We start from the raw sequence: 12,181 nt of genomic DNA on the forward strand, positions 1-12,181 counted from the left end.
AAAAAAAAAAAGATATGGGCATTTCTTATATTACCCTAAAATCATTACCAAACCAAACAGATCAATAATAACTCCTTACAATTAATTTCTTCCTCAATTTTATCCAATATATTTTATATCTGGTTTGTTTACATGAGGAAATATCTCTTTGTGGTTTTGAGTTACATTTCCCTAATGTAACTAATGATGTTGAGCATCTTTTCTTATATTTATTGGCCATCTGTATATCTTCTTTGGAGAAATACCTATTCAAATCCTTTAGACCATTTATAAATTAGGTTATGTGTTTTTTTACAATTGAGTTGTTAGAGTTCTGAATATATTCTATATGTGATTTGCAAACCTTTTTCCCCATTCTCTGGATTTTTTTTTCTTTTTTGCCATCTTTATATTATTTGACTTTTAAGATACACAGAAATAGATGCTTTGGATAATGCTATTAAAGATGCAGACTGGTATTATCTTTTCTATCTTAATCTGACGAGGTATTTCAGTACTGGCTTCTGCTATGAGATAATTTTACTTCAAATATACCCCCAAATTTTCACACTTATTTCATTAAAGGAAAAAATAACACTTCAGTTTCCCTTCATTTATGAAGGCAGAGAAAGTTATGTCATTTTATGGTGAAGACATGTTACCCCAAATTCCATATAGAATTGTATTCATCTCTTCCTTAAAGGTTAGATCAAACTGCTGTAAACTCATGAATGGTTAAATTTCTAATTTCCCTTCAATCTCTTACTTTGAAATTAGTCTTTTTCTTTTAAATTTCTTTTAAATTTTCTTTTAATTTTGCTAAGGAATTGTCCACTTATTTGATTTTCAAACTTGCTGCCACAGATTTGCGTTATTCTTTTAATCTCTTCTGGGTTTTCAGTTATGCTCTTTTCTCATTCCAAATCTTACATACTTTTGCTCCCTCTCGGTTTTTTTGTTGTTTTTTTTTTAATTGGATTTTACCAAACTTACTGATCTTTTAAAAGAGCCACCTTTTGGATTTATGCATCCTTTCTATTATGTTTTGACTTTTTATTTTTTGAGATATAATTGACACATAACATATTAGTTTCAGGTGTGCAACATAATGATTTACTATACACATATATTGTGAAATGATCATCACAATAAGTCTAGTTAATATCCATCACCACACACAGTTACAATTTTTTTTTTCTTGTGATGAGAACTTTTCCAAGATCTACTCCCTCAGAAACTTCCAAAAATACAATACAGGGCAGAGCATCTGAATAGACATTTTTCTAAAGAGGACATACAGACGGTGAACAGGTAGCTGAAAAGGTGCTCAACATCACTAATCAGCAGGGATATTAAAACTACAGTAAGAGATCACCTCACACCTGTTAAAATAGCTATCCTCAAAAGGACAAGAGGTAACAAATGCTGGCTAGGAGGTGGAGACTCTTGTGCACAGCTGGTGGGAATGTAAACTGTGCAGCCACGGGAAAACAGCATGGAGGTTTCCCAAGAAATAAAAAATAAAACTACTTACCATATGATGCAGCAATCCCATTTCTGGCTATTTGAAGAAAATTAAATCACGATCCCAAAGAGTTATCTGCACCTTCATATTCATTGCAGTATTATTTATCAAGATATGGACGCACACTAAGTCCATCCATAGATGAATGGTGTTCAAAAGAGAAGCTTCCAGATGGAGGGACTTGCGTGAAGGCACCAGGTCCTCCATCGGTGCGCTGACTGTGGCGCCAACTCAGAGACAGCAATGCTCTGAGGCTGTTCTTCAGAAGAAAAGCACAAAGAACAGGCAGTGCTGTTCTCTTACGACGAATTCTAGACACCTCACAGCTGCTGGGAGGAGCTGGCCCCAAGGCAAATGCGGTCCGCAGGGGTCGCTGTGGCCTTACGCCTTGGTCGAGGTAAGACTGGGGGACCAGCACCCAGCGCCAGAAACCTGACTCCCTCTCCCTGAGGCCTTCCGCTTCCTGGAAGGCTATAGAGCTGCTGCGTGGGCATGCGCAGTTCATGCCCCGTGCTCGCCACAGGCAGGCTCCGCCCTCTGCGGTCTTTTGGCCACAGCCTAGCGTAGGCACGGCCTCTTTGTGACTCTGAGGGTGGGGAGCAGGGCATTGACCAGGATAGGGATTTGCTTAGATAGGTGTTAGGAGCCAGAATCCTAATGGACGCGTCTGGGATGAGGCTGCTCTGGCACCGGGGCACCCAGGTGTTTCTCATCTCAGGACTCCCTCAAGACTGCGTTTCCTCTGGGAAGATTGGCCCAGCAGCGGCGTTTCTAGCCTGATTCTGCCATGCTCTGAGCCGCTCCTGACTGAGTACATCCCAGCCTCTCGCTTATGGCCTGCCATCAGGACCATCACTCTCCCCGTCACACCAGAAGCCTCGTAGAGGAAAAAAAAAATTTTTTTTTCAAGTTTCAAAAAGTTGTTTTTGAAACATCAGTTGAGACCTTTTATAGATGAAACCTACTTCCTAGAAGTCAGTTGGCCAAACGTGCACAGCTAGAGACAACAGATTGTGAAAATAGGCCCAGCTGCAAAATATTTCAGGTACCCAATTAGATCCAGTTATTGTCTGCGGATTTAAAATAACCATCCTCCACGGTGGAAAAGATGTGTCCCTCCTTGCTAAGAAAATCCACAGCTGGCTTGATTGATGCTACAGTCATGTGTTGGAGCTAGTTCTTGAGATCCTGAAAGCTCGAAAGGTCTTGGGCAAGCCTTAATCAAATTCAGCACCTGATTTTAGGCCACAGTGAAGCCATTTGCTGGCATGAAGCTATTCCCACCAAAGTTCCCTGCTTCCCCCATTTCTGCATTGCTGATAGGGGTGTTCAGGACCTCAAAGTCTGAAATCAGGTGTTGGCCAGACTGAGCTTTCATCTGGAGGTTCTGGGGAAGACTCTCCTTCCAAGCTCGTTCAGGTTGTTGGCAGAATTCAATTCCTTTCCGTTGTAGGATTCACATCCCCTTTCCTTGCATGCTGGCAGCTCCGGGGCTGTTCTCAGCAGCTAGAAACTGCCCACATTCCTTACTGTATGACCCCCACCTTCTTCACACTAACAGTGAAAATTTCTCTCTTGTCAAATCCCATTCACACTTTGAATTGTTCTGAATTTCTCCGGCTCTGACCTTTAGACCCAGATTTAAAGGGCTTATTTGATTGAATCAGGCCCACCCAGCTTATCTCCCTGTTTTAAGGTCAGTTGATTTGGGGCCTTAATTATATCTGCAGAATCCCTTCATAGCAACATCTAAATTAGTATTTAATTGGATAATTGGTAGAAGGCATGTAAACACTAGGGGCATGGAAATGTGGGTGCCATCTTAGAATTTTACCTAACACACCGTATTAATAGAATAAATATGCCATATCAGTAGATGCAGAAAAGCATTTCAATACCAATTCACAAGATATATTAAAATAAGAATTCAATTTCAATTCAAAATTCATTCACAATTAAAACCTCTCAGCAAATGATGGAATAAAAGGAAACCTCTTTTGATGAAGTAAATCTACAAAAACCCTATAGCTAGTATCATACTTAATGGTAAAAAACTGAGCACATTCCTCCTAAAATCAAGAAATGGGAAGGATATCTAATCTCACAATTTCTATTAATGTTACACTAGAGGCCCTAATGATTACGATAAGACAATAAAAAAGAAGGAAGGAAGAAAAGAAAAAGAAGGGAAGAGAGGGGAAGAAAGTAAAATTATCTCCATTTTTAGGTGACATGATTATGATTATTTATTTAAAAAAAGAAAAGAAAAGAATCTACCAATTACTATAAGTAATAATTTAGCAAGGTCACAAATTACAAATGTAATACATATAAAAATTTTATTTTTATAAATAGTAGCCAATAATTGGAAAATGTAATTTTAATAGAGTCCATTTATAATTAAAGAAACATAAAACATACTAGTTGTCTCATTGCACATATTAGATCCCTAAAAAATAGGGAAAAGAGCATTCTTATTCTCGGGATCTCAGGAATACAAGAATCTCTGAAAATCTATTTAGTTTCACTTGGAATACTATTTATTATCACATTCTTGTGTACTAATAAATAATAGTATCTTGTTAAAGATTGTTTTCCTAATCTCTCTTAGAGGAATCCATGCATCTGGCCTTTATATCTCAGTTTCCATTTCTCTTTAAGCATTTTCTGCATGGATTAACCATGAAAGAATGTGTAAGTTGGTAAAAAGGTATAAACTAGTGACAAGAAAGTTAGGAGGGGATAAATTGATCCAGACAAATCATCACTTCCCATTCACAGCTTTTCTGTCTACAAACTGAGTTCCAGTGACCCTAGTCCCTAGGCACCCAGACAGAGCTATAGGCCATGATAGGACTGAAGAACTTCATGAAACTTAATAGTCCAGAGTTTTGCAACCTGAATTACCATATTTGGGCAAACAAAGGATAATGCTTGAGCCCGCTGTTGGCAGACATTTAGCCTCTGAGCTGACCATCCATGAATTCTATAAGGTAAGAATGGAAAAAGACATAAAACTTAACTCTTAACTTCTGTGGTCTTAACATCCCATAGTTGTGTCATCTTGAATTATCATCAACTGATACTCATAGAAATAGTTCCTTTTTCTGATGTTGCCGTAAGTATTATTAGTATCATGACAAAGAAAGCCAAGGGGAAAAGTTAGCCTAATGTGATAAAAAATTATAAAGACTTTCATAATGTCAGTCCTGCCAAGGCTTGTGTGTGTGTGTGTGTGTGTGTGTGTTTTCATTCAATATCCTGATGACTGGGAATCTGTTTACTCACTAGCATGTATATTAAAGTTGATATGACCTTCAAAGTAGGAATTTTTCCAATATACTAGTTGCCTTTGAATTGCTCTCCACAAAATTAAAAGCAAAAAAAACAGAAAGATCTAGTCCTAAGGATGCAATTCAAGTTGCTTTTTGTTTTGTTTTTCATTGTTTGCTATTTAACTTACACAATCAATGTTTTTTATGCTTGAATGAATTACTGTATTATAGTTATAATTAAAATTGCCATCCAATGTACAGAAATTTGCCTTAAAATTTTTTTTCAGGGGTGTCACACTTTGAATATTGAAATGTACCAGAACATTTGTAAAGATTATTCTAATGTACATAAAGAATACAAATTAATAATATAGTATATGGCAAGATTATCCTAAACTGAGGATAGGGAGAATAAGAAGTTAATTAAAATTATTAAGTACCTATTGAGTTCCAGGAATTGTGCTAAATTTTCCCATTATATTTTAATAAGATGTTTACTTTTAACTGCCACATATCTATAAATGCGATGAATTTACTTTATTTAAAAATTTAAATGTTACGTCCAATGTGATGAATTTCTTTCTTTTTCTTTTTTTTTTAATTTCTTTTTTATTTTTTATTCTTATGTTAATCCCCATACATTACATCATTAGTTTTAGATGAAGTGTTCCATGATTCATTGTTTGTGCATAACACCCAGTGCTCCATGCAGAATGTGCCCTCCTCAATACCCACCACCAGGCTAACTCATCCTCCCACCCCCCTCCCCTCTAGAACCCTCAGTTTGTTTTTCAGAGTCCATCGTCTCTCATGGTTCGTCTACCCCTCCGATTTCCCCTGCTTCATTCTTCCCCTCCCGCTACCTTCTTCTGATGAATTTCTTTCTTAAACATCTAGTTATGCCACCTACTTCTATTCCACATCTTTAGGGAAAAAATGCTCTGATACATAGTGAGGAAAGTGTGTAATTATTAGAGGAACAGCTGCTATGGTACAACCTGCTGGGTGGCAGGGAGATGTGGAGACTTTGGTGGAAGGAGAGAAGAGATAAATCTCTTTTTTATTTGATAAATAATGCATTTCTTTAACAAATATTTACTGACTACTTACTATGCACTCAGCTCCATTTTAGTGCTACAGATAACAGCAATGGATAAGACAATGTGTAAAATTTCTAGCTAATCCTCATCCTTGAAGAGAACATAGAAGGATCTGAAGTATAAAATCTAACTAGAGCTAAAAATTGCCCATTTTGCTAAAATATGACCTGTCACATATATCAGAAATCTGCCATTAATACCAAGGAGATTTTATTTGACAAAGGCAAGTGAGAGAAGAAATGGAGATTAGCTAGTACAGAAAGAAAGAATCCTAAATACTAATTCTCATATGGACTGAGTTCTATGCCTTTGAATAAGTCATTTCATTTTGCTGAACTCTTTTTTCATGTGTAATACGGGAAAAATAACATTAACTCATTTACCTTCCTATTAAGAGCACCTTGAGACTTAGTACTTAGTTCTGGATTCAGAGGAATAAAATCAGAATGATGATCAGAAAGGTTATGAGACTCAGGGGCCAGAATTACTCACAAAACGGCTGTGTTTAGCCAAGTTTTATAATTTCATATTCCCCAAATATAAACATTTAAGATCCTATGCCTTTATGTAACCATAAATGGGAACCTGTGATGTAAAGTTACTTTGAAAAGGAGAACTGCTATTACTTATTTATGTCTAGGGATGATTTTAAATATATTTCAGAGAAAACTTGTGATGGTTTTAAAGATCTATATTATGTCTTTGCAATCAAAATGCAATTGTGAATAATTAAGCAATGAATTTAATCATTATGTGTTTGCTTAAAAATATGACTTTCCTGTGCAGCCCATGTGTCCCCGGGGGCAGGGGGGGGATGACTTTCTTCAAGAGGCCAGTGGAATTATCTAGAGATTTAAATAAGGATATATATTATACTAGTTATTCAAACTGACTAATGTTCCATAGAGACCTTCTTTTTGCTTTATATTATCTTCGTGATTAAACACGGATATTGAAATATTAGCTATTTACATAATGTTACCTTGATATTATTCTCTAGATTTTTTTCATTTAACAAATATATTTTGAGCTCTGATCTCACAGGTTTGTTATGAGAATCAAATGAGAAAATACCTATGAAAATGCCATAGAGGGTCGCCTGGGTGGCTCAGTCGTTAAGCGTCTGCCGTTGGCTCAGGTCATGATCCCAGGGTCCTGGGATCGAGCCCCACATCGGGCTCCCTGCTAGGCGGGAAGCCTCCTTCTCCCTCTCCCGCTCCCCCTGCTTGTGTTCCCTCTCTCGTTGTGTCTCCCTCTGTCAAATAAACAAAATCTTAAAAAAAAAAAAAAAAAGAGAAAATGCCATAGAAACACTAACATGGCGTTCTGAAAGGTAGTCGTTAAATCATTATCACTTCCAAGACCTCTGCCAGGCACTTGGGCAAAATTTCAATATCAATTCATTCCTCTTAACCATTAGGATTATATATGTTCTATATTTTCAGATAGGTTGAAAATGAACTATATCTTTTGCAGCTTCTACTAACTATTCTCTTACCTACCTATTCATGCTTAATAAAGTGTGGACAATTGCTTACAAAAAAAGTACACTAAAAGACTTGATTAATGAATAATTGTATGACTTATTATTGGATCATAATTAACATTTGTGTTCTGTTCTATAAAGTACTACATATTTTAAACGTTGTATGTCATAAATGGCATTAAAAGAGCTATATTTAAGCACAGAATTCTTACCAGGGGGATTAGTTTCACTCACCAATAAGTAAAGTGGTTTACTCTGCAGCTTTGCTTTAGGACTATTTTCTTATAAGTCTCATGGTGATCCAAGGTATTTGGGTGTAGATGGAAAATGAATTATAATGGAAACCATCATTTAAAAACAAAATATGAATTATTAGAAAATTGTACAATAGTTTTATGTTATAGGGTAGAATGGAAAAGATTGAATTTATCCATAAACACAGGTTAATCATCTAGTCAAATCACCGTGATTTGACTGGGAAGAAATAATCTATGGTAAATGCTTATAATAGGATTGTGAATACTTTAGTTACTAATAAAGTACAGAGAACAAAAGATCAATTACATTTCTAGAAGAAATTATATAAGAAAATCTTCATAACTTTGGATATGCAAAGATATCCTAGCACACAAAAGAATTAATTTAAAAATTGATAAATTGGACTTCATTAAAAATAAGAACATTTGCTCTTCAGAAAACATCACTGAGAAAAAGCAAGGAGATAATATTCTAATACCACAATCTGACAGAAGATTTGTATGCAAAACATATAAAAAATATTTTAATATTTATAAGACAAATAACATTTAAAAATGGACAAAATATTTGAATGGACACATCATAATAAAAAATACATTTATGGTCAATAAGCACATAGAAAGATACTCAGCATCTTTAGTCATCAATGAAATGCAAATTAAAACTACAATAAGATGCCACTACATAGTCACTAGCATGGCTAAAATTTAAAGATGGCAAATACCAAGTATTAATAGACACTTGGAATAGTTAGAATTTTCATACATTGCTGGTGAGAATGTAAAATGATACATTTTTTTCAAAAAGGCAGTTTCTTATAAAATTAATCACATACTTGCCTTTCACTTTGCAATTCCACTCCTAGATATTTGCCAATGAGAAATAAAAATATATTTCCACACAAAGACTTGTACATGAATGTTCACAGCAAGTTTATTCTCATAGCTTAAAAATGAAAACAGCGAGATACTTCAACAATTAAATGGCTAAACAATGCAACATAGCACAAAATAATACTATTTGACAATAAAAATGCAACATCATAGATAAATCTCAAGAACATTTTGCTATGCAAAAGAAGTGAAATACACAAAATAGTATATAATTTTTACAAAAATGCAAAAAGAGGCAAAAGTAATGGATAGTCACAGAAAGTAGATATGTTTGCATTTGGCTGATCAAGGGTAGGCTTACTGCAAAGAGACACGAATGAACTTTTGGGGGTGATGAATATTCTCTACCTTGATTGTTATGAGGAATACACAGATATATACGTTTGCCAAAATAACAGAACTGTACTCTTAAAATGGATACATTTTATTGTATATAAATTATCCTTCAATAACATTAATTTAAAAAACAGTAAAACATAGTCAATCAAATGCCATAAAATTATAGAAGAAAATATTCTGGCAGAAACACAATGAAACATCAAAAGTCTTTCCCTAAAATGTTTTAGCATGTTCAGCTACTTATCCATTGAAGGGTCAGTGGATAAGTTCAGCCTAATTTTATAAGCTAGAATTATTTTTCTTGTTGCCTATGTATAATTTCAAACAGCTGCTGAAATCCCCTGACTTTCTTAATCACGTAAGGAAATATCTTTTGTTGGTTATTATTGTTAGTTATCTTAGATGAGATTGGGATTAAAAGAAAATTACTAGAAAACAAAGTGAAATCAAGATATATATTCTGGTGGGGTCTTTTTTAGAGGTTTATTTATTTATTTTAGAGAGAGAGAGAGAGAGATGGCTGGGTTGGGAGGCAGGGACAGAGGGAGAAGAAGAGTCTTTTTTTTTTTTTTTTTAAGATTTTATTTATTTATTTGACAGAGAGAGAGATAGTGAGAGCAGGAACACAGCAGGGGGAGTGGGAGAGGGAGAAGCAGGCTTCCCGCAGAGCAGGGAGCCCGATGCGGGGCTCGATCCCAGGACCCTGGGATCATGACCTGAGCTGAAGGCAGACGCTTAACGACTGAGCCACCCAGGCGCCCTGAGAAGGAGAGTCTTAAGCAGACTCCACGTTGGGCGCAGAGCCAGACATTGAGCTTGATCTGACAACCCTGAGATCATGACCTGAGCCAAAACCAAGAGTCCAGTGCTTAACCCACTGTGCCACATAGGCACCCCATTCTTGTGTTTTCTTAATTGGGTATCTGTTCAGACTTGCCTGTCCTTGGAATCTTGGAGGAAGTAAGTGAAGTAGTAACATAGCTAGGGTCAATGGCCAAGTCAAGATCATTCTCAAGGACATGAAAAAGTGGAGGGAGACCCAGGCTACATGCTTCTCCAGAAAAGTTTGTTTATTCCTCCCAGCTTCACAGATTCCAACTTCTCATTCTAGCAAAAGAGTAAGGACCCTTACAGGAAGGACTGCAGGGAAAAGAATATAGAATATAGTCTTGAATCTCCTCTAAGAGAGGAGAAAAAATATTTCTGCTGATTGTTTCTTTTTTAAAAAAAAGATTTTATGTATTTATATGACAGAGAGAGAACGAGCACAAGCAGGGGAGCAGCAGAGCGAGAGGGAGAAGCAGACTCCCCACTGAGCAGGGAGCCTGAGGTGGGGCTCCATCCCAGGACCTTGGGATCATGACCCCAGCCGAAGGCAGACGCTTAATTGACTGAGCCGCCCCCTGCTGGTTGTTTCTGATCATTCCTTTCCCAGCAGTTAAATGATTGGTCCTTGGTCTCTTAAGCAGAGGTTTTGACTAGGATCTTGGCAACTACCTTGGGTGACAGGAACAAAAGAAACAAAAGAAATAAACTCTAAAAATTACCAGTATATTAGTTTTCTATTCTGCATAAAAATTTCCACAAATTTAGTAGCTTAAAAGAGCACACACACTTTTTATTTCACATTTTCTGTGTGTCAGGAGTTTGGACACAGTTTAGTTAAGTCCTCGGCAAGGCTTCAATCAGAGTGCCTGCCAGGCTGCATTCTCCTACAGAAGCTCATTAAGGTAAAGTCTCCCTTCCAAGCTCCCTCCTGTTGGCAGAATTCATTTCCTTGTGGTGATAAAACTGAGAGCCACAGTTTCTTGCTGGCTATTGGCTACAGGCTGCCCTCAGCTCCTAGAGTCTGCCCACAGCTTCTAGCCATGCCACACGGGCCTGCTAATGTGGCACTTTATTTCTTCAAAGCTAGCAAAGGAGAAAGTCTTCAGAGCAAGTCAAGTTTACTAGCAATGTGGAGTCCTACATAATGTAACATAATCAAAAGAGTGACATCCTATCACCACAGCCATATTCTGGTAGTAGCAAGTCACAGGTTCTACCCAGACCCAAGGTGAGGGTGGGGTGCAGGGAGGGGGCAGAGATTAAATGAGAGATGAGGATCCTAGCAGCAACTTTAAGGTCTCATCCACTTTGAACTTATTGTGTGATGACATGCTTTAATATTGTTTATATTGGCTAAGACAATGGTAAACACTCAATAAGTGGTAGTTATTACCTGTTCTTTAATATGTATCTATATTTATACAAATATATAAAAATATTATATATTATATATACATATTAACATGTAACAAAGTTTATAATGCTTTATAACAAAGGTGAGTCAGTGGTTAATTGGCCCTCTAGCAGGGAGAAGCCAATTTGTACCACAACCTATTTCCATGATGTAAATACTCCCACAATGACCAAATCCAAGCTTCCACTGTGTTATTACTAAATGTGGTGTTGAGAAACATACAAGAAGGTATGAGCTGGCTCTTGCACACCATTGGAATCATTGTGAGGAACAAATGAGATATTGACTACATTTAAAATATTACCTGTCATATAATAGTATTAAATAAATGGTTGTCTTCCTTTTATGATAATGACGGTGTTGCTAATGAGGATATGTTTGGAAAGGTGATGATAACAGTGGTGATTGATGGTGATAAGGTAACATGAAACTTACTGACAAGTGGGGAAAATAAAAAGAACTTCAAAAAATGTAAGAAATTTCACCTGCACACAGAAAATAATCCACAAAAAAGCATGCACCAATGCTGTAAGCACACAACCTATATTTTAATTTTTTTTAAGATTTTATTTATTTATTTCTGGGGAAGGGAGGGACCAAGGGGGAGGGAGAGGGATAAGCAGACTCCATGCTGAGCACAGAGCCGGACACGGGGCTTAATCTCAAGACCCTGAAATCATGACCTGAGCAAAGCCAAGAATCAGACATGCTTAACCAACTGAGACACCCAGGCGCCCTCACAACCTGTATTTTAAATGTCTATGAGCAACATCATAAAAAATATATTACAAAAAGGCATCTTTCTGAGTCAAATAGTCTCCCTTACTCTTCCTATTTCCTGCCTACTCTTGTGCATGTTCAAATATGGCCGCTCTGGAGGGTCAGAAAGCAGATGGAGTCCTGTTCTGTGATACTCACTCGAGTGTGAACTGGAATGTGAATCCACAGGTAAAACCATGAGATCTGTTATGACAGAGAAAATATGGAGGCTGAGAATCAAATACTCAAGGGAGGGACAAACCATGACATTAGCTAATTACATTTGCTTTCTCTCATCTCCCTTTTCTTAACATTCTCAAACTGT

The 12,181-nt window shown here is 36.7% G+C and overlaps 1 long non-coding RNA gene across 23 annotated transcripts in view; it reads right to left on the bottom strand.

The window, feature by feature from the left end:
* The window catches only part of LOC102742234 (uncharacterized), a 676,629-nt gene that overhangs the window by 615,105 nt on the left and 49,343 nt on the right, over nucleotides 1-12,181 (bottom strand). Inside the window, exons 3-4 of one of the 23 annotated variants that reach the window (XR_014147848.1) lie at nucleotides 12,016-12,060; nucleotides 8,204-10,352 (exon numbers count right to left, since the gene is read on the bottom strand). The exons of 21 other annotated variants lie outside the window; for them this stretch is intronic. This is a non-coding gene — a long non-coding RNA (uncharacterized LOC102742234). Of the gene's footprint in view, nucleotides 1-8,203; nucleotides 10,353-12,015; nucleotides 12,061-12,181 lie in introns of those variants that run through there. One more of the 23 variants, XR_014147826.1, reaches the window with a different exon arrangement.

Source organism: Leptonychotes weddellii, chromosome 8 (genome assembly GCF_054177405.1).
Source record: "Leptonychotes weddellii isolate Sample4059 chromosome 8, ASM5417740v2, whole genome shotgun sequence".
NCBI lineage: Eukaryota > Metazoa > Chordata > Mammalia > Carnivora > Phocidae > Leptonychotes > Leptonychotes weddellii.